A 12,229-nucleotide genomic window follows, 5' to 3' on the forward strand; every position below is an offset into this window, starting at 1 on the left:
CAGATCTCATGCATTGGCAGACAGGGAGTGTCAAGCACTGTGGAGGATGGTTGTAGAAATCATATGAAATCGGTGGAAGGAATCACTCATGAGTTCCAAAATGCCCCAGCATTCCAGCTAACGCAATGACTGTGCATAGGGATTTAAAAAGAATGGGGTACAGTGGTCGAGCAGCTCTTCATCAGCTACACATTTCTGTAGTCAATTCTAAGTGATGCTTGAAGTTGTGTAAAGAGTAATGCCACTAGATAGTGAATGACTGGAAATGAGTGATTTCACCCTGTGGCAATCCAATGGCAGGGTCTGGATTTGGCAAGCACCTGGAAATGTTAGCTGACATCTTATGTAGTGCCAACAATGATGTACAAAGAAAGTGTTGTTACAGTATGGAGATGTTTTTACTAGTTATGATGTGGTCATGTTATTGTGCTTAGCGCTAAATGTGGAAGGATACAAATATATTTTACAGTATTGTGTACTGTGTGGAGTAGAAGAACAGTTCGGAGATGATGTTTATTTGTTTCAGCATGACAGTACACCATATCATGAAGCAGCATCTGTGAGGCAATCATCTGTGGACAGTAATACTCCTGAAAAGGACTGGCCCGCCAAGAGTCCCTACTTGAATTCAATGGAACATCTTTAGGGTGAGTCAGAATGTAAACTTCTCTCTCCAGACCCCAGTGTCCAACATCACTACATGTTCTGCTTTCAGCTGTTGAGGGAGAATGGGCTGCTATTGCTCCACAGACATTCAGATACCTCACTGAAAGTGTACACAGGAGCCATCACAAAGATAAAGGGTAGACACACCATATTAATGTCCATCAGTAGATGTCTGGATACTTTTGATCAGACAGTGTATAAAGAAGACTGCCAACAAAATGTCTGTACTGCTCAGATGTTTAAGATTTCCACCAGGTTGGATTAAAAGAAGACACAAAGCAATTCAGAGACAACCTGCTAGGTTTGTTACCAGCGGATTCAATCAGCACATGAATATTACAAAAATGCTTCATGCACTCAAATGAGAAGACATTTGGAAAATGGTGGAAAGAAGACATTCTTTTTGTGAAACAATTTTTAGAAATTTTAGAGAAATGGCATTTACGACAGATTTCAGAATGAACCTACTGCCATCTCATGTAATGACCTTTGAGACAAGAGAAAAGAAATAAGGACTTATACTGAAGCAAATGAACACTCATTTTTCCCTCATTTCATTTGTGTGTGGAAAAGGGAAGGGAATGACTAGCAGTGGTAAAAGGTTCCCTCCACCATGCACCATACGATGGCTTGCAGAATATGTATGTAGAAGCTGTACACATAACCAGGACTTGCCTGAAAGATGACATGATACCACTCCTGTGTCCAGCATTGTCTGTGTGTACCATTTTTGGCACTCTTCTAACTGCTGCCACACCAAGGGACCCCCCTGCGGGTTCGGGGGTTAGAATAGGCCCGCGGTATTCCTGCCTGTCATAAGAGGCGACTAAAAGGAGTTTCAACCGTTTCGGCCTTCCATGTGATGGTCCCCCTTGAGGTTTGACCTCCATTTTTCAAAATTCTACAGAAGTACGAGCCTTTTGGGGAAGGACGCCTTACGTGGTGTACCACTGGTCCTCAGTGCACTAAGACCTTGGCACTCAGCATTGTACCGGCGTTGTAACCATACCCATTATTCCTCAAATTGGGCCTAAACGCCTGATGGGTTGTACACGTTACGCTCATAGTGCGTCCCCATCTGCACCTACGATCATGATGGACTTTCCATGTCACCAGAAATCCAGCACGGTAGCCAGCCCGTTGGGGTGGGGTCGTCATGTACCCTCTAGGTTGTAGCCCCCTGACCACACAGGGATCGTACTGCCGATACCTGAGCTGCACCCTCCCCACGTCGGCCAAGGAGTAGATGCCCGTCTCCTTGGGGCATCAGGACTCCCGGCAACGGTCATCCTGCCAGGTGGCCCTTGCTGAGGCTGGGTGGCGCCCGTGGGGAGAGCCCCTGGTCGGAGTGGGTGGTATCAGGGCGGACGTTTCGCAGATGAAACGTCAACACGTATCAGGTCGCTCTGCGGCCGAGTCTTTCAAAAGGAAAGGTACTGTTTCTAGTTCTGGTTCTCCTGCCCTTTCCCCCTTGGCCACTCCCTGGGAGGAGGGACAGGCCCGCTGGCTTGGGGCGAAGTACTTCCCCCGCTATTTGGTCTGTTCTCGAACCGATGGGGGGGACGTTCGCCACCTCCAAGCCCATGTTCTTTGTTCAGCACATTGAGGACATCTTGGGGGAAATCGAGGCTCTCAGTAAGATGCGTTCGGGGTCCGTTCTTATAAAGACCACCTCCGTCACACAGTCGGCGGCGCTCCAGGCGTGCGACCGCCTAGGGGACATCCCAGTGTCCATTGTCCCGCATCTGGCACTAAATAGGACGCAGGGGGTTATTTTTCATCGGGACCTCCTGCTGCAATCTGATGAGGAGCTCAGGGCCAACCTGGAGCGCCGAGGCGTGCATTTCGTCCGGCGAGTCCAGCGTGGCCCCAAAGACCGTCGCATCGACACCGGGGCCTTTATCCTCGCCTTCGAGGGGGACGTTCTCCCGGAGAAGGTAAAGGTGATGTACTACCGGTGCGACGTGCGACCTTACGTCCCGCCTCCTATGCGCTGTTTTCGGTGATTGCGCTTTGGGCACATGTCGTCACGGTGTGAGGCTGAGCCCCTTTGTGGCGATTGTGGGCGTCCTCTTCGTGAGGAACATACATGCACCCCACCACCTCGGCGCGTTAATTGCCCTGGCATCCACTCGCCTAGATCCTCAGACTGCCCCGCATATCAGAAGGAGAAGAAGATACAAGAACTCAAAACTTTGGATCGTCTCTCTTATTCTGCGGCCAGGAAGAAGTATGACCGCCTCCATCCCGTGCCGTTGACCACTTCGTTTGCCTCAGTTGTGTCCACTCCTTCCGCGGTATCCTCACCCCTATCCTGTCCCCCCTCCGCCTCCTCCCCCCATCCGGGGTCTCTGCCTCCGCCTCCCAAATCCCTCCCTTCCAAATCCTCCTCCCCCGTGGCCCCCACCCTCTCTGCCCCAGGGGTCACCCTTCCTCCTCCTCCCCCCCCCCCTCGCCGCCTGAGAAGCGATCCTCTTCTCAGGCGTCCATCGGGGAAACGTTCCGGACCCCAGCTTCCGAGGTTGTAAGGGGTCCGCAGGCCCTTACTACTAAGTTTGCGCTCACACAGGTCGACAGGGCAACTATCGAATAGTGTGTGTGCAGGTCGCGAGAGCTAGAGGGGGTTCACCGGAGTGCCGAGTGCTGCTTGGGTAGATTCCCGCGAGGCGGGAAGAACTGGGAGAAGTTAGAGTTGAGATGTGCTGAAGTCAGGGTGTGGTAGGTTCCCGCGAGGCGGGCAGAGCTGTGCAGAAGCCAGCAGTTGAATTAATGTAATTTATCGACAAAGGGAGTGGCCATCGCCGCAGTTTAACCCCTTTGTGTTAGTATTATACGGGAAAGTGAGAAAGTTTAATTACAGAGTGATTTCAGTGATATTAAGTGCCGCTATTGAACTTCCGCGTCTACCGCGCCGGCATTATTTGGATTACAGTGATTGGATGTTGCGTGTGACGATTAAGAATAACTAAAGAAACCTGTGCTGAGATTAGCCGTCATTAACAGTGTATTGACGAAGGCAGTGGCTGTCTCCTTATTTTGTGCTTTTGCTAAGAATATAGATCTTGTTTGTGAAACTGTGTTGTGTCCTTCTTACCACCAAACAGTACTTATTACAGTATTTGCGAAGGACAATACGGAATGTAACATCCCCTGAGCAGTCCAATCCGATTGCCAGCCCATTAGGTACACGGTCACATTAATCAATTATCTAATTTTGGGCTGCTATTTAGATCCCGAACGAGCGGATAAATAAAGGGTATGTTACAAGGTCCGGCGTTCCAAAACGGACCCCGCGCGTGAGGACCTTCTTTGAGTCCAGCCCACCATCCCTGCGCCTTCTCGGACTTCCAAGAAGGCCTCCAAGAAGAAGTCTCTATCCCTCTCTCCACCCCGGCACGTTTCGTCTGACGCTCCATCCGTGAGTCGCTGCTCCCGGCCGTCCTCAGTTTCGCCGGGACGCTCTGCTGCCAGGCGCTCAGCTGGCCTCTCGTCGGCAAATGATGCTGCCCCTCCTACACAACCAGGGACAGCGGCCGCAGCTGGTGACAACTCGATGGACCAGGATCCGCCTCCCGCCGGTTGTAGCGTTGTTCCCTCGAAACCTGGCCCTCCGCGGCCGTCGAGGTGACCAGCTCTTCCCCCGTCTCGTTCCCCCTCTTTTTTGACTAGCGATGGCCTTGTTACATTGGAACATAAGAGGTATTTGATCTGATCGGGAGGAATTACAACTGCTCCTCCGCCTGCACTGTCCGCTCGGCCTTGGTCTCCAGGAAACCAAGTTGCGCCCGACTGACCGTATTGCCTTTACCCACTATACCTCCGAGCGGTATGACCTCACCCCCGTGGACGGTATCCCAGCTCATGGTGGGGTCATGTTGCTCGTTCGGGACGATGTCTATTACCATCCCATCCCATTGACCACCCCACTCCAAGCAATAGCTGTCCGTATTACTCTTTCTGCTTTTACTTTTTCAGTTTGTACCATCTACACTCCATCTTCATCTGCTGTTAGTCGGGCTGACATGATGCACCTGATCGTTCAGCTTCCCCCGCCGTTTTTATTGTTTGGCGACTTCAATGCCCATCATCCCCTTTGGGGCTCTCCTGCATCCTGTCAAAGAGGCTCACTCTTGGCGGATGTCTTCAACCATCTCAATCTTGTCTGCCTCAATACTGGCGCCCCGACTTTCCTCTCGGACTCTACTCATACTTCTCTCACTTGGACCTCTCGATCTGTTCTACCACTCTTGCCCGTCGGTTCGAGTGGTATGTCCTTTCTGACACCTATTCGAGCGACCACTTCCCCTGTGTCGTTCGTCTCCTGCACCACACCCCATCCCCAAGTCCTTCGAGCTGGAACATACCGAAAGCTGACTGGGGACTTTACTCCTCCCTGGTGACCTTTCCGGACCACGATTTTCTCAGTTGTGACAGTCAGGTCGAATACCTCATGGCTGTTATCATCAATGCTGCCGAACGTTCCATTCCTCATACTACCTCTTCTTCACATCGCGTTTCTGTCCCCTGGTGGAACGAGGCTTGTAGAGACGCTATCCGTGCTCGACGACGTGCTTTACGCACCTTTCGCCGCCATCCTACGTTGGCAAATTGTATTGGATACAAACGACTCCGAGCGCAATGACGTAGAGTCATCAAAGACAGCAAAAAAGCTTGTTGGGCCTCTTTCACCAGCTCCTTTAACAGTTTTACTCCCTCTTTTGTCGTATGGGGTGGCCTGCGCCGGCTGTCGGGCATTAAGGCCCACTCCTCGGTACGTGGTCTGACCTCAGGTAATGAGGTCCTCGTTGATCCTGTGGCTGTCTCCAACGCCTTCGGCCGGTTTTTCGCGGAGGTTTCCAGCTCCGCTCATTACCACCCTGCCTTCCTTACCAGGAAAGAGGCAGAAGAGGCTCGGCGACCTTCCTTCCACTCGCTGAATCTGGAAACTTATAATGCCCCCTTTACTATGCGGGAACTCGAACGTGCGCTTGCACTGTTCCGGTCCTCTGCTCAAGGGCCAGATGCCATTCACGTTCAGATGCTGGCACACCTTTCTCCGGCGGGCAAAAGCTTCCTTCTTCGTACCTACAATCGCGTCTGGACCGAAGGTCAGGTCCCCATACGTTGGCGTGATGCCGTCGTTGTTCCTATACCCAAACCCGGGAAGGATAGACACCTTCCTTCTAGTTACCGCCCCATTTCTCTTACAAGCTGTGTCTGTAAGGTGATGGAGCGCATGGTTAATGCTCGGTTAGTTTGGATTCTTGAATCTCGACGGCTACTTACCAATGTCCAATGCGGTTTTCGTCGCCGCCGCTCCGCTGTTGACCACCTTGTGACCTTGTCGACATTCATCATGAACAACTTTTTGCGAAGGCGCCAAACGGTAGCCGTGTTCTTCGATTTGGAGAAGGCTTATGATACCCGTTGGAGAGGAGGTATCCTCTGCACTATGCACTATGCACAGGTGGGTCCTACGCGGTCGCCTGCCCCTTTTTATTGATTCCTTTTTAACGGATCGAAAGTTTAGGGTACGTGTGGGTTCCATATTGTCCGACGTCCTCCTCCAGGAGAATGGAGTGCCTCAGGGCTCCGTCTTGAGCGTAGCCCTTTTTGCCATCGCGATCAATCCAATTATGGATTGCATTCCACCTAATGTCTCCGGCTCTCTCTTTGTCGATGACTTCGCGATCTACTGCAGTGCCCAGAGAACATGCCTCCTGGAGCGCTGCCTTCAGCGTTGTCTAGACAGCCTATACTCATGGAGCGTGGCAAATGGCTTCCGGTTCTCTGAAGAGAAGACGGTTTGTATCAACTTTTGGCGATATAAAGCGTTCTTTCCGCCATCCTTACATCTCGGTCCCGTTGTTCTCCCATTCGTGGAAACAACTAAGTTTCTAAGGCTCACGTTGGACAGGAAACTGTGTTGGTCTCCGCATGTCTCTTATTTGGCAGCCCGTTGTACATGTTCCCTTAATGTCCTCAAAGTTCTTAGTGGTTCATCTTGGGGAGCGGATCACACTGTCCTGCTTCGCTTGTATCGGTCCATAGTCTGATCGAAGCTGGATTATGGGAGCTTCGTCTACTCGTCTGCTCGGCCATCCCTCTTACGCCGTCTCAACTCCATCCACCATTGGGGGTTACGTCTTGCGACCGGAGCCTTCTACACTAGTCCTGTCGAGAGTCTTTATGCTGAAGCTGCCGAATTACCATTGACCTACTGGCGCGATGTACTGCTGTGTCGGTATGCCTGCTGGCTGTTGTCTATGCCCGACCACCCCTCTTACGAGTCCTTCTTCGCCGATTCTCTCGACCGTCAGTACGGGTTGTATATGTCTGCCCTGCTGCCCCCCGGAGTCCGCTTCCGTCGCCTGCTTCGACAATTGGATTTTGCCCTCCCTACCACCTTCAGAGAGGGTGAGAGCCCGACACCACCTTGGCTCCAGGCTCCGGTTCATATTTATCTCGACCTCAGCTCACTCCCGAAGGAGGGTACTCCGGCTGCAGTGTATTGCTCACGGTTTGTCGAACTTCGTGCTCAACTTGCCGGTCACACCTTTATTTACACCAATGGCTCCAAAACTGACGATGGTGTCGGCTGTGCCTTTGTCGTCGGGGCCGCCACCTTTAAATACCGGCTCCTCGACCAATGTTCCAGCTTTACGGCCGAGCTTTATGCTCTCCATCAGGCCGTTCAGTATGCCTGCCGCCACTGCCATTCATCGTATGTACTCTGCTCTGACTCACTCAGTGCTCTTCAGAGCCTTGGAGCTCCCTATCCGGTCCATCCCTTGGCTCAACGGATACAGCAGTCCCTCCATTCTTTCGCTGATAATGGTTCTCCTGTCAGCTTTCTGTGGGATCCCGGACATGTAGGAGTGCCTGGGAATGAGGCTGCGGATGCTGCAGCCAAGGCTGCAGTCCTCCTGCTTCGGCCAGCCTCCCATTGTGTCCCCTCATCTGACGTTCGTGGGGATGTTTGTAAGAGGCTTGTGTCGTTGTGGTGGGATGCTTGGTCATCCCTCCAAGGAAACAAGCTCCGGGCAGTAAAACCGCTCCCAACTGCTTGGACAACCTCCTCCCGACCATCTCGGCGAGAGGAGGTCCTTCTGACCAGGTTGCGGATTGGGCACTGCCGGTTTAGCCACCGCTACCTGCTCTCCGGTGACCCAGCCCGCAGTGCCCTTGTGGTCAGGCATTAACAGTGCGCCATGTTTTATTGTCGTGTCCCCGCTTTAGTCAATCTCGTGTTGTCCTGTCCCTGCCATCTACTTTACCGGATATTTTAGCTGATGACGCTCGAGCAGCTGCTCGTGTTCTGCGTTTTATCACTTTGACTGGCTTGTCCAAAGACATCTAACCTTTTTACTTATTTTATCTACATCTTTGTTAGGTCTTTCTGGTGTCCCCCCCTCCCCTTGAGTTTTACTAGATTCCCTGTGCTCTAACAACAGTGACTGGGCGCTAATGACCTCAGTAGTTGAGCGCCCTTAAACCCCACAAAAAAAAAAAAAAAAAAAACACCAAGGGAAGTCACAACAATAATTGCTATGCTGACAGACCATAGTGTTTCAAACAATGTCGCACTGTCCATGTAGATACTAGACTTGCTGCAAACAAGCCCATTTTATGACTCAAGGTACATGATGTTTCTGTACGACCGTGCATGGCTGAATGAACAAGATGTCTGTCCTCTTGGATGCTAAACTCTACGTGGTATTGAGTATGGTCCCCTAAACGCCTCATATCCATATTCACATGACAGTTCTCCTGACCAACAAGAAAGCAATATTGTGAAACAATAAAGCACAGACACGATCGGCCACAATATGACTACTGTCGAATTCCAATGCATGCAGATGGACTTTTGTCCTTACATGAGGCATACCATGATCTTCTCACAAACAAACAACATTCAAGTGCTATTTTTGAATGAGAAAGCCACTGTGTTATCTTTTCTTATGTACAGAATGTAGATAGTGTTCCTCCTACCTTCTTAGAGCGGTTATACTGAAATGCTAAAAATTTGCACAAGCAAACATGTAGTGCACTTCATGTTAGTTTGATGCTCATTGCATGCTGCCTTTGTGATGCAATTTTAATGGCCAACAGTTTATTTACCCAAAGTATATTATTAGTTATTATGTTTTCCAGCATTGGTAATATGAATAACTTTTACTTTTAAAGCCATACCATCAAGCTAAGCAAATTATTCTGATACAGGTGAACTCACTCCGCATGCCTTCTGAAGACGGTATTGTGTAACTCTGAAATTGATAATATATTGTACATATAAACAGAAAAAATAAATCCAGCTGATTGTAATATGTCAGACGTATATTATTACTAGATGCATCTGTATGTGCAAGGATTCCACATATTCTTTTCCTTATCAGTTCTGCAGAGTACTTCCTCATTTCTTATCTTACCAGACCACACAATTATCAGCAGTCTTCTGTAACACCACATCGATGTTACAATTTTCTTCTTTTCCAGTTTTTATCATAATTCAGTACTGTTCAATGATGTCCTCCCAGGAATATAATTAAAGCCTATATTTGATCCTAGTAGACTTCTTTCCATGAGGAGTGCTCTCTTTGCCTGTGTTAGTCTGCTTCCTATGCCCTCCCTGCTTCTTCCTCATGCATTCCCCCCCCCCCCCCCCCCCATTTCACCCTAGTTTCACTCATGAACTTTCATTTTCAATATATGGGCTGAACATCTATTTTTTCTGAGGTTGCAGACACTTTGCACCATTTTACACTCTCAGATGTTTTTCCTAGGCCAACAAATACTATGTTAGAACTTTTCTGTTGCCTTTGCCTTCCCAAAGTCAAACTGATCAATATCTAACATATCCTCAACTTTCTATCCAGTTGTTTGTGTATTCTGCTGGCCATCAACTTGGATAGATAAGCAATCAAGCTGGTTGTTGTATAGTTCTCACATTTATCTACCCTTGTGACACTGGAATTGTTTGGATGATACTCTTGCAAAAATATGACGACTCTAGTCTCTCACAGACTCAAATTATCGTTTAGTTGCAATTTCCTCCAGTTGTTTTAGAAAAACTGAGGGAATGTTATTATGCCTTTGGTCTTATTTAACTTCAAATATTTTAATGGTCTGTCACTCTCTGACTCTAATAATAGCCCTATAAGTCCTCCAAATCAACATCCTTTTCTTCTTTTATCATTTTAGCATGTATTTTCTCCCCATCATGAATGCCCACAGTGGAATCTTTACACCTACTTGTTCTCCTCTTACTTTTAACAGTGAAATTCTTTCACACTCTTAATGTTGACACTATTGCTTTTAAATTCTCCCAAATTTATTTTATCTTTTCTGCATGCTGCATCTTTCACTCAGCCAATCACTTCATTTTCTACGTCACATATTTCTTGGGGCCATTTCGCTTTAGCTTGCACATACTTCCTATTTATTTCGTTTTTAAGTGACTTATACTGTTATACTCCTTTCTTTTCCTGAACATTTTTATACTTCTTCTTTGTTACCCACAATTTATTCACAGTTACCTTCCCCTTATACACACATAAGTTTATTCTACTTACATGATAATCCTTTTTAGAAATCCCCAGTCCTCCTCAGCTGAACTTACCTTATGTGATATTCTTTATCATAGTATTTACAATCTCAGAGAATTTTAAATGCACATCTTCAGCTCTCAGCACTTTAATATCCTGATGCCATGTATGTTGATTCTTCTTGATGATTCAGCCTACTCTTCATTGAAAAATGTTGTGTAACCTTTGCTTCCAGACCATGTTGTTTGCAGCTGGCTGGTCTATGAATGTTATTAATATTTTGGGACCATCTTGGAATCTCATTTCTGTGAAGATGGTAAGGCTTACTGCTCGATTTATGCAGCTTGTTCCGTGTAGTTGGCTGCATAATATTTATTTATTTGTCCAAGAATCATTTTAGTACATTGTTCGTGCATGTGATATAGGACTGTGGTAAACCTAGTTAATTTACAATACAGTAGTTATTTTGACTACATTGTTGACATAATAAAAAGGCATAATGTAAGTTGGCGTACTACATTGATTTTATGTGTGATAATAGCAGTTATTAATGAGATGACATGATAAGCACAATGTAAACTATATTGTGAATGGACAGTTAGTAAAATTTGGTAAATGAGGTTTACTTATCACAATGTTCCATAAATTCAGACAAAGAATGGAAGCAGTTGTCAACCAAGAACTGTTTATCTTTATTTTAAATGCATTTAATATTGGTATGCATTTAAGGTAAGAAGGCAAATGGTTATATAACATAGCTCCAGTATGATACACTCCTCGTTTGCACAAGTTTGTATTTACTGTATTCATGTGTAAGTTCATCTTCTGTTTCATATGTGTGTATATCAGTTGTGTCTGAAGAGATTTTCCTTTTTTAAGACGCTCCCTTTTGTGAAAATTAGTATTTCTTATATATACAAGCAAGGCAGTGGCAATATTTTGAGAGTTTTAAAAAGGGGTCAACAGGAATCCTTGCATGTAGCTTTTTTATCACTCTAATAATCTTTTTCTGTATTTTAAATGTTTTTGTAAAATTCTTAGCATTCCCCCCCCACCACCACAAAAAAAAAAAAAATATATATATATATATATATATATATATATATATATATATATATATATATATCCATACATAAGTAGCAACTGTATACTACAATGGTGAGCAGCTTGTATTCTGAGTGAGGATCCTAACAGCATATGCTAGTGAATTCATTCTCTTATTTAAATTGTTTAGGTGCACCTCCCACTTCAGATCTGCCTGAACATGAATGCCTAGAAATTTTGTATGACTGACCTTTGACACATTTTTTTCCTTTGATATTGAAAGCAGAGTTTGCACGATGGAGGTTTTGTGAGGAGTGGAAGTTAACTGCCACAGTTTTTCAGCATTTATGATGAGCCTATTGGTATTACTGAACCAGTGCATTAAGGTATGCATAACTGATATTCCGGAGGTAAAATAGTCCCCCATTCGGATCTCCGGGCGGGGACTACTCAGGAGGACGTCGTTATCAGGAGAAAGAAAACTGGCATTCTACGGATCGGAGCGTGGAATGTCAGATCCCTTAATCGGGCAGGTAGGTTAGAAAATTTAAAAAGGGAAATGGATAGGTTAAAGTTAGATATAGTGGGAATTAGTGAAGTTCGGTGGCAGGAGGAACAAGACTTTTGGTCAGGTGATTACAGGGTTATAAATACAAAATCAAATAGGGGTAATGCAGGAGTAGGTTTAATAATGAATAAAAAAATAGGAGTGCGGGTTAGCTACTACAAACAGCATAGTGAACGCATTATTGTGGCCAAGATAGACACAAAGCCCATGCCTACTACAGTGGTACAAGTTTATATGCCAACTAGCTCTGCAGAGGATGAAGAAATTGATGAAATGTATGACGAGATAAAAGAAATTATTCAGGTCGTGAAGGGAGACGAAAATTTAATAGTCATGGGTGACTGGAATTCGTCAGTAGGAAAAGGGAGAGAAGGAAACATAGTAGGTGAATATGGATTGGGGGGAA

At 46.7% G+C, this 12,229-nt stretch overlaps 1 protein-coding gene across 8 annotated transcripts in view; it reads left to right on the plus strand.

Annotated features, from left to right (window-relative positions):
- LOC126252467 (E3 ubiquitin-protein ligase CCNB1IP1-like) overlaps positions 1-12,229 on the plus strand; it is a 185,749-nt gene that overhangs the window by 154,833 nt on the left and 18,687 nt on the right. Inside the window, exon 7 of one of the 8 annotated variants that reach the window (XR_007545845.1) lies at positions 527-647. The exons of the other annotated variants lie outside the window; for them this stretch is intronic. The gene's annotated coding sequence lies outside the window, so the exon portion shown is untranslated. The remainder of the gene's footprint in view (positions 1-526; positions 648-12,229) is intronic. 8 annotated transcript variants of the gene reach the window in all.

This window comes from Schistocerca nitens, chromosome 1, assembly GCF_023898315.1.
Source record: "Schistocerca nitens isolate TAMUIC-IGC-003100 chromosome 1, iqSchNite1.1, whole genome shotgun sequence".
Classification (NCBI taxonomy): domain Eukaryota; kingdom Metazoa; phylum Arthropoda; class Insecta; order Orthoptera; family Acrididae; genus Schistocerca; species Schistocerca nitens.